General features: G+C 34.9%; 1 protein-coding gene across 3 annotated transcripts in view; it reads left to right on the top strand.

The window, feature by feature from the left end:
* Epha6 (EPH receptor A6) overlaps nucleotides 1-14979 on the top strand; it is a 922149-nt gene that overhangs the window by 147005 nt on the left and 760165 nt on the right. The window contains exon 1 of one of the 3 annotated variants that reach the window (XM_085832510.1): nucleotides 5516-5549. The exons of the other annotated variants lie outside the window; for them this stretch is intronic. The gene's annotated coding sequence lies outside the window, so the exon portion shown is untranslated. Of the gene's footprint in view, nucleotides 1-5515; nucleotides 5550-14979 lie in introns of those variants that run through there. 3 annotated transcript variants of the gene reach the window in all.

The following is a 14979-nucleotide window of genomic DNA, read 5'->3' as shown; positions in this document are numbered from 1 at the left end:
CAAATATTTATATTTGCCTAATTTACGTGATATATTTAATGATATGCTTAAAATGAATATATGTTCTTAAAACTAGAATAATTTACTTATTTTATAATTCATTTCCCTCTTCATAGTACAGCATAACTAATGAGTTGATTATAAACTTAAATGTATATTATTGGCTTTGTCATTTCACTTTTACACAATTATTTTGCAACCTTCACTATATCCTGAAACAATTCTACAATTAGAGTGTAAGGTTTAGTGTTGTCACCTTTGTCAGATGTTGTGTTCACCTGGGAGATTTGCCTTTGGACATGTCTATAGAGGATTAGCTTATTTGGAAGATGTACCCACTGAGGGCGCTATCATTCCCTAAGTAGAGGATCCTGGATTTAGAACTATGAGAAAGGAAGCTAAGCATTAGCATATATTATGAATTCTTTGTTTTCTGCGTTTTAATTGTAGAGTCATTATTACCAGATGTCTTGAACTCCTGCTGCTTTTGTTTCCTATCAATGATAGATCAAAACCTGGGACTAAGAGACAAAATAAAACAGTTCTTTTCTAAATTGTTTCTTTGAGAATAATTTGTCAATGCAAAGGAAAAAGACACTAAAGCATGTAGTTTCTAGATAAGAATCTTAAGTACCATCTCAGTATTCATAAACATGTTGTCATGTTTCTTGTTTATTGGCGCCACTTATCACGTATCAATGCTATTTATTTTAGAAATTCCAGTCACTTTTAGCATTGTTGAAATATTTTTAGTCTTTACCCTATTATCAAGATACTATTGTGGTACAGTATGTGTGTAGATGTATTTTAGTTATTATGTATGATATTTACTCTTGAAAACACACTTCAAGTAGTTTGGTCCCAATACACGGTCCCAATACACTCATTTTTGGAAATGGTGGGGGGTTTCAAATATTTTCAAAAGATGAATATGATGTTCTTAAAAACAGTCTTTGGAAAGGAAGTTATGGGCAGGTAGTTAGGCAGCATTAGATTTGGCTTATTTTATAATCTGGGTACTCTCTTTATAGCAACTGGTATTGGGTAAATCAAATGTATCTTTTGTCATGAGCTTGTTCGTATCACTTATTTAAATGTTGTTTAACATTCTCTCCTCTAGAAACTCATTTTCAGTAATTCTATTTTGCACTTCAGTGAATTTGTACCTTCTAAAACATATACCCATTTGTTTTCTATAAATTGCTGCCCTTAGTTTAAATTACTAGTATCAGTGTTAACTGTCTTAAGTATATTATATTACTTAATACATATTAGAGTAATAAAGCAAGCTTCTTCACTATGAAATTATATGTATAACTTGGATAGACTGCAGGCCTTTTTAGTATTTGTTTACTTAGGAAATATGAAATATTTTATACTTGAATTTAATCATAAACTTGAAATTGTATTTATAAAATATACTTTTATAGATAAACTCAAATTGGCAAATATAGAAGTAACACATATTTTAAGATATTTATTGATAACTTTTTATTATGCTATCTCTTTAGAGTCTTAGATTAATAGGTATGTATTGCAATATGTAGTTATAGTTATGATGAAGTTAAGCATAAGAATAGCTATGTATATTGGCTCAATTAAGTTACTTCTGAGCAAAAGGACAATAAAGCCTATGTTGCGTCATAGGGCTTTTTATTTCAATCCCAGAGTGGTATGAGAAACACTCTGTGGAATGCAATATGCTATATTTGAAGGGGAATACAAGGCATTACAGAACACAGTAGCTTTTTTGGAACAATCGTATTTTAATGGTTTCTCCTCTGCATTTCCCTGTACTATACTCTCTCCTGCTCTTATGTAGTAACCTTCTGTAGTCTACTTTCCCCTTCTACGTCACATAACATCTTTGCCACCCTCACCCTTCCTTAGCATCTCATTTTACCTTTTCTTGCTCTCTTTTCTATTTTGACATGTATACATCCAAGCTGGGGTGTATATATAAAAAGAACATATGGTTTTCTTTCTTTGTGAGTTTGGGTCACCTCATTACTTCCCTGATCCTGTCATTTCTGGCAAATTCAATAATTTTATTTTTTACAGCCATAAAAACTCTATTATACCACAATTTCTCTATCCATCCACCTGTTGAGATATATCCTATTTCTTGCTATTGTGAGTAGGATAGCAATAAAAATGGATGCACAAGTATTTCCATGCTTTGTCAGCTGTACTTCACACACTGGGATAATATCCAAAACTTACAATGAATCATGAAAATTAAACATATAAAAAGAAACACTGCCAATTATGCTAATTATGCTAATGGGTAATTCTCAAACAAGAAACACATGAAGTCATTAAGTATTTTTAAATTTCAAACATCAAAGTTACAAATAAAGTACATATCAAATCTATTTGAAGTCATCGGAGTAGAGATATATTCATTTTAGGATACTGACATGAATTAAGAGATTGTCGAACAAGAAAAATTCTGTTGGATCTGTAGTCCTAAATGAATTAGTAAGTTTAGTTGGATAAAGTTATAAAGAATTTGAAAAAAAAAGGCAACATCAACCTGTTTTGAGATATTAAAGCAATAATTATGAACGAGAATGTAGACAAAAAAAAGATATTTTGCAAATTATTATCTTACCTAAAGCAAATTTATTTTATATATTACAGGTCTGTAGGTCTGTAAAAACAAAATAAAATTCTTTTTTGTTAAGTCTTTTTTAAAATATTTTTATTAGGTATTTTCCTCATTTACATTTCCAATGCTATCCCAAAAGTCCCCCATACCCTCCACCCCACTCCCCTAACCACCCACTCCCACTTTTTGGCCTTGGCGTTCCCCTGTACTGGGGCATATAAAGTTTGCAAGTCCAATGGGCCTCTCTTTCCAGTGATGGCCAACTAGGCCATCTTTTGATACATATGCAGCTAGAGTCAAGAGCTCTGGGGTACTGGTTGGTTCATAATGTTCGACCTATAGGGTTGCAGATCCCTTTAGCTCCTTGGGTACTTTCTCTAGCTCCTCCACTGGGGGCCCTGTGATCCATCCAATAGCTGACTGTGAGCATCCACTTCTGTGTTTGCTAGGCCCCTGCATAGTCTCACAAGAAACAGCTATATCTGGGACCTTTCAGCAAAATCTGGATTGGCAGGATCAACATTGTAAAAATGGCTATCTTGCCAAAAGCAATCTACAGATTCAATGCAATCCCCATCAAAATTCCAACTCAATTCTTCAACTAATTAGAAAGAGCAATCTGCAAATTCATCTGGAATAACAAAAAACCTAGGATAGCAAAAACTCTTCTCAAGGATAAAAGAACCTCTGGTGGAATCACCATGCCGGACCTAAAGCTGTACTACAGAGCAATTGTGATAAAAACTGCATGGTACTGGTATAGTGACGGACAAGTAGACCAATGGAATAGAATTGAAGACCCAGAAATGAACCCACATACCTATGGTCACTTGATCTTCGACAAGGGCGCTAAAACCATCCAGTGGAAGAAAGACAGCATTTTCAACAAATGGTGCTGGCACAACTGGTGGTTATCATGTAGAAGAATGCGAATTGATCCATTCCTATCTCCTTGTACTAAGGTCAAATCTAAGTGGATCAAGGAACTCCCCATAAAACCAGAGACACTGAAACTTATAGAGGAGAAAGTGGGGGAAAGCCTCGAAGATATGGGCACAGGGGAAAAATTTCTGAATAGAACAGCAATGGCTTGTGCTGTAAGATCAAGAATTGACAAATGGGACCTCATGAAACTGCAAAGCATCTGAGTTTAAAATTCTTAAATTCTTTCCTCTTCATTAGTCTTTTTTTTTTTTTCTGTTGTGTAGGAACTATCACATCTTCAAGAGACATTATGTCCCTACTTGCATTAGCATGAACAGTTTGAATATTCTTTTACTTAACATTTGATGTTTGCAAGAATTAAATTTTCATAATCTGCTATACTTAAGCCATAAGATTTTTTAGTTAAATTAGAAAGATAATCAGTCTGAGATATGAACTTCCTAAGTCTTTACCACGAAGTCAGAGGATTCGGCTGCATGTGCAATAGTTCTTCTATATTAAAGTAATTCTCTAAAAATAGCTCCTTAGATATTAGAACACTTTCTCAGATTACTTATCTGATAAAGAAATGCATTCTGAATACCTTTTCTCCCTCTTCTTTACCCTAACTTGAACACAAAGACACATGGTATATAAATACAAATATCAAGGCAGAATTCTCAACCTGGATTTATATGCCAAACGTCTCATGTTCTGGTATGATACCCAGTGTGTCACCTGGAAAGTCCCGGTTTGAGCTATCTGTAATCAAATGTCCTATAATTTTCAAAATAATATTAGTACCTTAGGAGAGGAATTAAGCTTGTGTATTTTTCAGTCATGTGTTGCATTTAGAATCTTGACTTAGCATACCATCAGAATATGAATATTAGGAACAACCGGAAATTATTGACTTCATTTTATATTCAACAATAATAAGAACAATTCCCTCTGAAAGGTGATACAATGACCAATATAATTCAATTTCTGTTCTTATAGAGTGTACTTTCTATCTATAAATACTTTGATTTAAAGTCCTCATAAGAGCAAGAATTACTTTCCTTATATGTTTTAATACCTTTTTACTTATAATATATTCTTGTTTAAATTCATGGTCTCATTTTTATTAAGTATTATACCTAACATATGTACTCCGTACTCATTCTGTACAGGCTAGTCTTATGCCAACTTGACATACAAACTAGACTTATCTGAGTGGAGGAAATCTTAATTGACAAAATACCTCCATAAGATCTGGCTATAAAGGATTTTCTTAATTAGTGATTGATAATTTCCAGCCCATTGTGGGTGGGTTGTTGCGTCCCTGGGATGGTGGTCCTAGGTTCTATAATAAAGCAGGCTGATCAAGCTAAGAGGAGCAAACTAATAAACAGCATCTATATGTGGTCTCTGCAACAGCTTCTGCCTTTGGATTCCTGTCCTGTTTGCGTTCCTGTTCTGACTTCATTTGATGATAAACAGTGGTACTAAAATATAAACCAAATAAATTCTTTCCTCTCCAACTTACATTTTGGTCATGGTATTTCATCATAGCAATAGAAATCTTAACTAATATATTTTTTTATAGTGTTACCTGTATGTGTATTTTCAGGGCTAACCACACTGGATAACTAGTAGGGTTCTCTTCCTTGAAGAAGACTATTTTTCACTTTCAACATTCTGTATTGTAGTTCTTTCTGTTTGAGGCCTAGCACCTATGTTAGTATGTCTACTGTTGTTCTTATACAGATCATTTGTAGACAGTCATATCAGTTCAATTTTATGGTTGTAGATTCTGACATTCCTAGGAAACACAGTCTCAAAGCAAACTGTCTGATTCTCTGGTTTTCACAATCTTTCTGCTTGTCTTCTGAAATGTTCCCTGAGTCTTGGGTGTTGGAGTTGTTTTGAAGATCTATCCATGGGAATGGGCCCCATAGCTCAGCATTTTGATTGGTTGTGATTTTTCTTATAGGTCTCTGTCCATTTCAAAGAGAAGATTCCTTTATTAGAGGTGAGGATTACACTAATCAGTGAGTAATTAGAGTATATTTATAGGTTATACTGGTTTAGGGAAACTGTGTCTATAGATTCTTCTTCAAGATCCATGATTTCACTCGTCTGGAGTAGTTGGCTAGGTTTCTACTAGCAAGCACTATTTCCTTGTTGTTCAAGAGACTTTCAATAATGGGCTTATTGCTTTGCCCTTGGTTTCCCATCCACAGGTGGCAGCAAGTCCCTATTGCTGAAGACATCATGCATTTCAAATGTAAGACCCAGAAGCTCCTGATTTCATGTTTCCTCCATGACAACTAACATTCAGTGTAGTAGAAGATGTCATGCAAGTTTCTAAGGGGGGAAGCAAACAACGGTCCTATCTAGCTATAGCATCAATGAGCCTCAACAATGGCACTCACGACACAATAACCATAAGAGTGCAATAGTGGAACTAAATGGTAACCAACAGAAATTTAATTGGACTTAAGAACAACCAAAGAAGGAAAGAATCCAAGTAGTTTTAACAACATCACTTCATTGTGTGCATGTACTTGTGTGTGTGTGTGTGTGTGTGTGTAGTGTTGTTTTGGTTTTATGAACTCAAGTCAGTCACATTCTTTAGGTCAGTTCTCTCATTCATTATGCAAAAACTGGGCTTTGTTATATCTGACAAACAAGAATCAATATAAATATGATTTTTCTGTGCTTTATATGTTTGGAAAGTCTTGTGAAACATGTGTTGCAGAATATCTGATCACATTGTAAATCTGAGATTGTGTTATGTTGTATACTCTCCCCTTGGGACATACCTTTAATACTCTGGCTAGAATATAGACACCCCCTTAGTACAGACCTTTAAATCTCAAACAATGAAGCCAAAGTTCCTTTGTAGAAGGAAGCACCCATGTTTGAAAGTAATGTCTAGTTGAGTGGCAGACAAAGTGATGAACCAGAGAAAGATCTGACAAAATAGGATATACTCAACTCTCATAAAGAAAGGAGAAGTTACTTAAGACCAAGCAATGCAGAGAGCAAAGGAAATTGGGGTCAGTTTTACTGGGGCAGTTTTACAAAGACGACTTACAGGAGAGAAGAAACTAAACACATGTGAATACAGAATACACCAGAGAATGAAAAGGGGCCAAACGATTAGAGCAGACTGCCAGAGTCAGTTGGAAGCCAAGCAGAGAAAAATGTCAGAGACCTAAAGAGAAGCCAGATTGAATCAGTCAACTTGGAGATGAGCTTGAGCCAGAACAGCTGAGTTGACCAAGCATCCAGAGTTCAGAAAGAACTAGAAAGGGTGAGCTCATTCAGCAACAAGCCTCACAGGCTGAAAACAGATGTAGGCAGTAAGCCTCCAAGATGACAGTTGTACAAGTGAATAAAAGACATGTTTGCAAGCATGTTTAGGTATTTGTGTATTTAATATAAGGCAGAGCAATTAAGATCAGTATTTGCCATTTTCTTAAAGTATTAATCTTATAAATATAGTAAAATGGTACTTCCAGCATCTTATTTACTAACTGGTAATGTAACAACCTCAACTTTAGATTTTAGACATTTTGGCATAGAGAAGATGGACTATAGAGAACTTTTAATCTATATTAATATTTGACAGTCCTTAAATGGAATAATCATTCACTACTAATGGACAGGATCCTTATTGCTATGATAGTTAGGCCTACTGACACCAAAAATCCAAAAAAGTAATAAATATATTCATAGAGCTTGGTCTCAGCTGTACTCTTCTAGATACACCACTGAATTTCTACCTTTTATTAAATATCTTTGTAGTTGTAATAAAAAAGTTTTATGTTTGCCTGAAGTGATATAGAAATGCATCTTCACTGGCTACATTTTGCTTTTTGTTTTATTCTCTGAAACTAGCTATCATTTAAATGCAGAGTCTTCACATTTTTGCTGCAAAAACAGATTTATGTTATTAACTACATGCCTCGCAGCAGAATTCAGGGCACTAATTTTCTAAGTTTATATCAGTATATTGACTCAAAGTGAATATTTAAGTGGTTCTGGGAAAAATATTATATTTGAATATGAAGAAGTTTTAAGAAGCATTTCTTTGATAGGGAATATTAGATGCACACAGTTTACAAATTAAACCAGAACAGAGCCACAGAATAGCATAACTATGTGCCAGCAGTGACTGTAATTTATTTAGCTTCTACAAGCAAAGAAAAATTCTTGGGACAAATGAAGTTTCTCTCACTTCTCTCCACTCTCAGACATTCTTTTCCTTAGAATGAATTTGAAGATTCTCTTGCTTAGGCTCCCTTTCCTACTGAAGATAGCTACTTGAGCAAAATTAAGTATGATCATATACTACAAAACATTTAGGAATAAATTTTGTAGAGAACTTAATAAGAAATCAGAGATTTATCATGTGTTTTTGTTCCTTTGTTGTGTCTTTCTACCAATCTATAATGAAAAATACAATTCACTGTCTCATTTGTATATTTATCATTTATCTGACAATCCATTCTCAACAATTTAAAGGAGTATTTGTTTTGGGGAGTTGTATCATTTCAGTTATGATTTATTGTATTCTGTCTCTGATTTTTACTCCTTCATCACAACCAAGTATTGAAAATAAAGAAAATTTTCTGAATGTATTACACTTCCTAATAACATATATTCCTGGTTTGTTAGTAACAAACTAGAAATAAATTGAAAGCTTAATAATTTTGATATTAAGGTAAATAAGAGTAGCCAGTTATTTCTTTTTAACTTTTTATTGATTTCTTGTGAATTTCATATCATGTACCCCAAATCCCACTCATCTTCCTGTTCCTTCATAGCCACACTCTACCTTTGCAGTTTCTCCCCCAAAGAAAATAAAAAATAATAAAAATATCATCGTGGAAACTGTAATATATCATAGTGTGTCCCCTAGTATATACTTTTGTCCATACTTTTAAATGTTAACTATAATTATTGAACCATTTTGAAGCCTCTGACTTCTGCTGCACTATCAATATAGATGCTCACTGAGACTCCTCTCAGATATTCAACTGCTGCCCTGTATCACGAAGATCCTGAAGTTTGGATCTGCAGAACTGGCCCCTTCATGTACTCCAGCTTTTCATAGATGGGGTAGAATTTGCACTGGGCCAATCAAAGCATTAGGTCTGGGTCTGGGTAGCTGCTGAGTTGGTCTGCATGCCAGCTGTAATGAACACATACCACCAGGGGGAGCTGTCCAATCCTGGGAGCTAGCTCACCCAATGCCTCAGCCAAAATGGAGCCATCTCTCCTGCCCTCTGGGCTGGCTCACATGCACCCACACCTCCAGAGGCAGTTCTACTTTATTGCCCAGAGTAGATACAGGCCAACTCTCTCAAGTGCTGCAGCTGACAAGGGGCAGAGCCAGCTCCCCTGTCCTCATGACCTTAGAGCCAGCTCTCCAACCCTCACATCCTCAGAGCACAGCCAATTATTTTCAATGGGCAGAGAAAGCAGAAGAAAGTGAACAAATTTGATGGTGAATACACTATGTACTGTAAGTACTATTCACTTAGGGGACAGACGTACAACCAAAACTCTTCTCTCCAGCTATTTCATTCTTCTGTGCTATTAAACTTCTCTGTTCCCTATATTTGCATATGTAATATCATATATATATATATATATATATATATATATATATATATATATATATATTATTTGTAGGATATATGATTTTTGTGCTTTCCATTTAATGGTATTTCTTTAAAGTATTATTTATATTTACCCAAGGAGCCATTTTCATGCATATATATAGCATACTTTGGGCTTAGCAACAATACTTAATGATTGTTCTCCTTCTTTAATTTAGTCATCTTTGTATTTGTTTAGGGTCTTTATGAATCTGTGGTGTGATCCCCTCCAGTTGATCTATCATTTGGCTGTATGCTTTATAGACATTCATATTTATGACTTCCCTTAGAAAATATTAATTTTTCTATTCCACCGGTATTTTCTATTTTCAAAGTACGCTATCTGTTTTTTGTCTTAACATTACATTTTATATCTTGATTAACATTTATATTTCTGTTCAGTTCTGAAGATTTCAGAACGAAAAAGCATAAATTTGAGTAATTCGTGGTAGTACTTTGAAAGTGTAGGTCAACTTCCCTGTATATTATCAGAGCACTCTATGCCTAAAAAGGCCACTTGATTGCCTCATTCTATTTTCTGAGGAAAGAAAGCAATTTGAATCCTTAGCGACTCCCAGTTGCTTTTGGAATTAGTTTTCTTGTTCTAGGCTTCTATGCCTCAAAAGGAATTCAGCTTTTTTGGCCTACTTTATTCAGCTTGTTATGGAAATAAAACATCACATGTGGGTGTGGATTTTTAAAAGGAAATTCCAGGCATAAGTGGACTAAGGATTGTTCAAAGTTCTGTATAATTCACACCACTTTTGGCAAATGCACACTTCAAATGGCACTGCGGAGAGATAATTAGTGGAGAAATATTACTATATGAAGGAAGGCTCTAACATAAACATGCATTTTCTGGGTAAATTTAACCCTGTGCTGTATGCATATAGTAGGTAAAATGGGTTATCCCTACTTAAATCAAACACATAACTGGTTTTTCTCCAGTGAAACATTTACATATGCACAAACTAGGTAACAATAGAAAAACCTCTGGATGAAAATAATGATGCCTTTTGTTAATTCTGCTGTTAAGCTGGTCAGTTCTGTCAGCTGCTTGCTTTTATGTAATTGTTACTGAAATAAAACACTTCTATCCCTTTATGCTGTGCTTTCGTATTTATTCTAATTGTTAAAACTTAATACTTTATTAACTCTTTAATTATGTCATTAAATTGTGTTTTGACCATACCCCCCCCATTTTTACAGAGGACTTATAATATAAAAACAAGAGTTCACTAAAATATAGTATAACCAGTATCTCAGCAGAGCAAAATGCAAGCCCTGAATTCTTCTACAGAGGAGAAGGCCCTCAAGCTTCATCTTTTCTTATATCCTAAATGAATAAAAAAATAATTTCATTTTGTCATATAACAGTTTCATCATTGGGAGTTTATTGTTTGGATTGAGACATAGATATGTAAATAATGTATGATGAATGAAAGTTTCTTGGCCTAACTTTGCTAGTGAGATTGTTGGAAAAAAAATTAGTTGTTTTTGGTATGTTGTTTCAACAACATTTAAAGATCCACGCGACTATTTGGAGAATGCCATGTTGGATATAATAAAATGAAGTTAGTGTGTCCACAGGACAATGATTAAGAATATGTGGAAGGAAATTTGCCAAATTCACGAATCTCAGAGAGGAAGTCCTATACCGCCAACAAAAACCAAAATAAGAACAACAAAACATAGGACCTTTATCAAGTCATAGTACAGAGCAGTTTGTGTCAGAAACCTATATGGAGGTATCTTATGGAAAGGCAAAACTTCCAAAAAACCAAAAACAAGCAAACAATGGAAAATACTATTTTTTTTTGTAAAATAAAAATTTTAAAAAAGGTGTTGATATACAATCACCGTGGGATTTGTTTCCACACTGTCTCTAATACCTGATCACTAGACCAGAAAGTTGTAGAGTGATGGGAATTGTTTTCTTGAATCCATGTATCAAACATTGTGTTTCTGTGAGCAAATGGACCAACATAGAAAAATGTAGAGAGAGACATAGCCTGTGAAACAGCCTTACAGGTTGAACTTAAGGGCTGGTGGATTGGGAATGTTCAAATCAAGATGAACAGGAAGTAAAACAACACAGGAATGGACCACCAAAAAGTTTACAACTTTAGGGAAGAATCCCTTACTTCAAATAGTTCCGACCCCCTATATTTTCTATATTTTATATTCTCCCAATAATGCTGCAATATTATGCTTCCATCAAGAACTTACTTACCAGGCAGTATCCTCATGGCCTAATCCACTTGAGATTTGCCTTCCAGGGCACACTGAGAATATGTTTTATTAATCTCTTATGTGTTCCTTTATCCATTCATGTTAACAAAAGTAATCATACTTTATGAAGTTAGAATTAGGAAATGTTGCTGGGCAGTGGTGGCACTCGGGAGGCAGAGGCAGGTGGATTTCTGAGTTTGAGGCCAGCGTGGTCTACAGAGTGAGTTCTAGGGCAGCCAGGGCCACACAGAGAAACCCTGTCTGTCTCAGCAGCCCCCCCACCCCCCCCCCAAAAAAAAGGATTGGGAAATGTTCAGGGCTGTGGATTTAGTATTAGTGTCTGGATGTATGAAATACAGGTCCAAAACCCAATCCTTTTTTTTCTCTATAAGAATTATCCAATCTTTAGGAGTTCAACATACCCAATTTCTAAACTCCTAACATTTTAAAATATTTCTGTAAGAATTTCATTCAACATGTTTTGGTTATTTTCAAAACCCGAGTCTTCTTACATAGTTTCCTCTTCCCCACCCACCCAATTTTATGCCTCTCTGTTTTTAACCCATGAAACCAAATTGTGCTACCCAAATATTTGTAAAAGTGTTGTATTTACCTGATATAAATGTTGTCTCTGAACAATACTGCTGAATATGTTCATCCTCTCTAGTTCTTTCTGAACTCTGGCTGGCTGGTTCAAGTCAGCTCTTCTGGCACAAACTCTTCTCCATGGTGACTGATTCAGTCTGGCTTTGCTAAGCTTCTCACTGAATTGCTGTGCTTGGCCTTAGACTAACTCTGGCAATCAGTTCTAATCTTCTGACTGTCTTATTCTCTGGCTCGAACTGCCTCTGCTGACCTGCACTGAAATGCATGAAGTCAAGATTAAACTCAAGTCCACTGTGCTGCACTGCTTCTCCTGACTCCCCACTGATGCTCAGAACTCAACTCCACTCAACTGCCCTGACTGAACATAACTGACTTCTTCTCTGTGCACTGCTCTCAATAGCTTCCCTTTGCTGTGCTATTCTCGTGAGGTTAGATGTATCCTGTCTCTGACTCACTCTATCAAATCTTTCTCCGTACTTTGCCTGCTCCTATATTAGATATCACTTTCAAATATGGTTGCTTCCTTCTACAAACTAATTTTACCTTAAAAACATATATTATGGGTTGTTTGTATTCCAGCCAGAGGTATTAAAGGTATGTGGTCTCTTGCCAGAACAGTCACATTGCTAGATTAAATTTCCTCTACAAATATTTTTTAAAGCATGGGTAAATTTCTAATTACATTTTATTTATTTCTTATGGATGACATGTAATGTTTGCTCACACTTTATCACCAACTTACCCATAGTGTAGAACTTTGTTCCCAAATGAAAGTAGCTGAACATCTACATCTATACTTGTAATAAGTTCAGACTCTATCTTTTTTGGTTAAAATATCAACATATTCATCAATCAACTCCTAAAATATGAAAATAATATATCTAAAATGCTGCATGACTGCCTTTTGTGTTGGAGAAAACTTTATATTACTATTTATATAAATATATTCTATGTTGTAGTGTGTGTGTGTGTGTGTACATGCACATATATTAATACATCTCTTGATGGTCACCAGAGAAGGTTCTATTTGTAGTAGATGATAATTAAAACAAAGACCTCCGATAGGACAAAGAATAGAGAAAAAGGAGACTATAGATGCTCAAACATAAGTGGGACATCGATATAAATTATTCTCCTCTCAAGGCTCAGGGAATATTGCAGAAGAGAGGAAGAAGGAAAGAGAATCCTCTGGACACAGTAGGGTAGATTACACTTATGAACTCTGCATCTCTGACAGCATAAACAATCACAAAATCTCAAGCCAGACTAAATCCCAGAATGAAGACAGAAGTCAGACTCAAAGGCTTTTTCCTATCCAAGGAACTATTGTCAATTGATAAATGCTGAAAACTGGAGATTCTGTTTTCTTTAAGTGTGTTGAAGGCTATGTAGATGACTGTGATCCATGCTGCTGCTTGAAGCCATGTTGATGACCTTGGGCTATGATGCTGCAACCTGAGCCATCCAACAAAAACCATGTGGCAGTTAATGGTCTGTATTGTTACTTATATCCATGTTGATGTCTATGGGCTGTGCTACCAATGGAGAGCATGTTGAAGTCTGTGGTATATTCTGACACCAGAGGCCAGATGAATGTCCATAGACCATGCTGTTTCTTGATACCATGCAGAAGTCCATGCTCCATGGTCATGCTGACTGTAAAGAACAAGGAAGATACTTCTTTAGTGGTATTGATGACTGCAAACTCAGAGTAGAGAAAGAAAGACATAGAAGGCTTCAGTGACAAGTCTACCTTCATCCTTCCAACCCCCCAAAAGTAACAACCTAGACAGGAAGCCATTAAAGTGGACTCTTAAATTGTGATAGGATGCCCAAGTGTATCTCTCCAAAATAGATGTCTACTGGTGGAGGTAAAGGTGGCACAGGACTCACTTTTTTAAGGGGCTGGCCATTGGGAGTTTAACCAGGCTCCAGGGGTGTACATTTTTAATCTTTTTTTTATTTTGGCAGGAGGTCCTAGGGGTGTGGGGGCAAGCAAGGGCAGATAGGGTAATTGAGGTACATCATGTGAAATTCTCAAATAATCAATAAATATATAATATACCTATACATGTACATATACATCATATACATTATACACATCATGTGTATATATGCACATATATATATATGTGTGTGTGTGTGTGTGTGTGTGTATATATATATATATATATATATATATATATATATATGCATTGTGTGTTTGTGTATGTGTTTTGTCCTTGTTAAGTTGACCATGCTTCAATCAAAGGACACACATTGAAGAATATACAGGTAGGACAGATTGGATTTGATGGGTAAAAAACAAACCAAAAAAATACAGAGATTTAGAAGAGAGAGAGACTGGACACATGCTGAGGAGAGAATAAATATGATCAAGGCACCTTATATAAAATTCTTAAATTATTAATATTAGAGATAAAAGCATTATCTGATTCAATGGAAAAAATAAATGTGAATTTTTCAAACACAATGCATCCATATGCATAAGATAGCACATGATTTTTCATATTGAGTTTAAGAAACTGTATAAACAAGTGCTTTTTATATCTTTATTAATAATGTGAAATTGGAATTAACTTAGGTACCAGGTTTACTGCTAAATTTGATCTTCAACAATAGTCATAAGACATATATATTGAATTTTAAATTTTAATCTATTCACCTAAAATTAGAATATAAATTTAATGATGGTCTAAATGTATAAGATACATTTAGAATTCAATATGAGTAATGCAATTTTTATTTAATATTTTAGGTATATTTCTTTTGAAAAGATTGAATTTATGATTTTTGTATAGTAGTATGACCTAAAAGGCATAGTTTCTAAGCACTAAAATAATTGTGGCCTCTGAAAATTGTAGAACTAAGATTAGCTACTACGTGAGTGTACAGAGCACATATATCTTGTTTATGAATTTTTTCAATAAAAATTCATTATTTAAATCAATC

Source organism: Mus caroli, unplaced genomic scaffold (genome assembly GCF_978045245.1).
Source record: "Mus caroli unplaced genomic scaffold, Mus_caroli_1 scaffold_17, whole genome shotgun sequence".
In the NCBI taxonomy this organism is placed as follows: Eukaryota; Metazoa; Chordata; class Mammalia; order Rodentia; family Muridae; genus Mus; species Mus caroli.
Note: the sequence above shows the minus strand (reverse complement) of the source record. Positions and strands in the feature narration are given on the sequence as shown.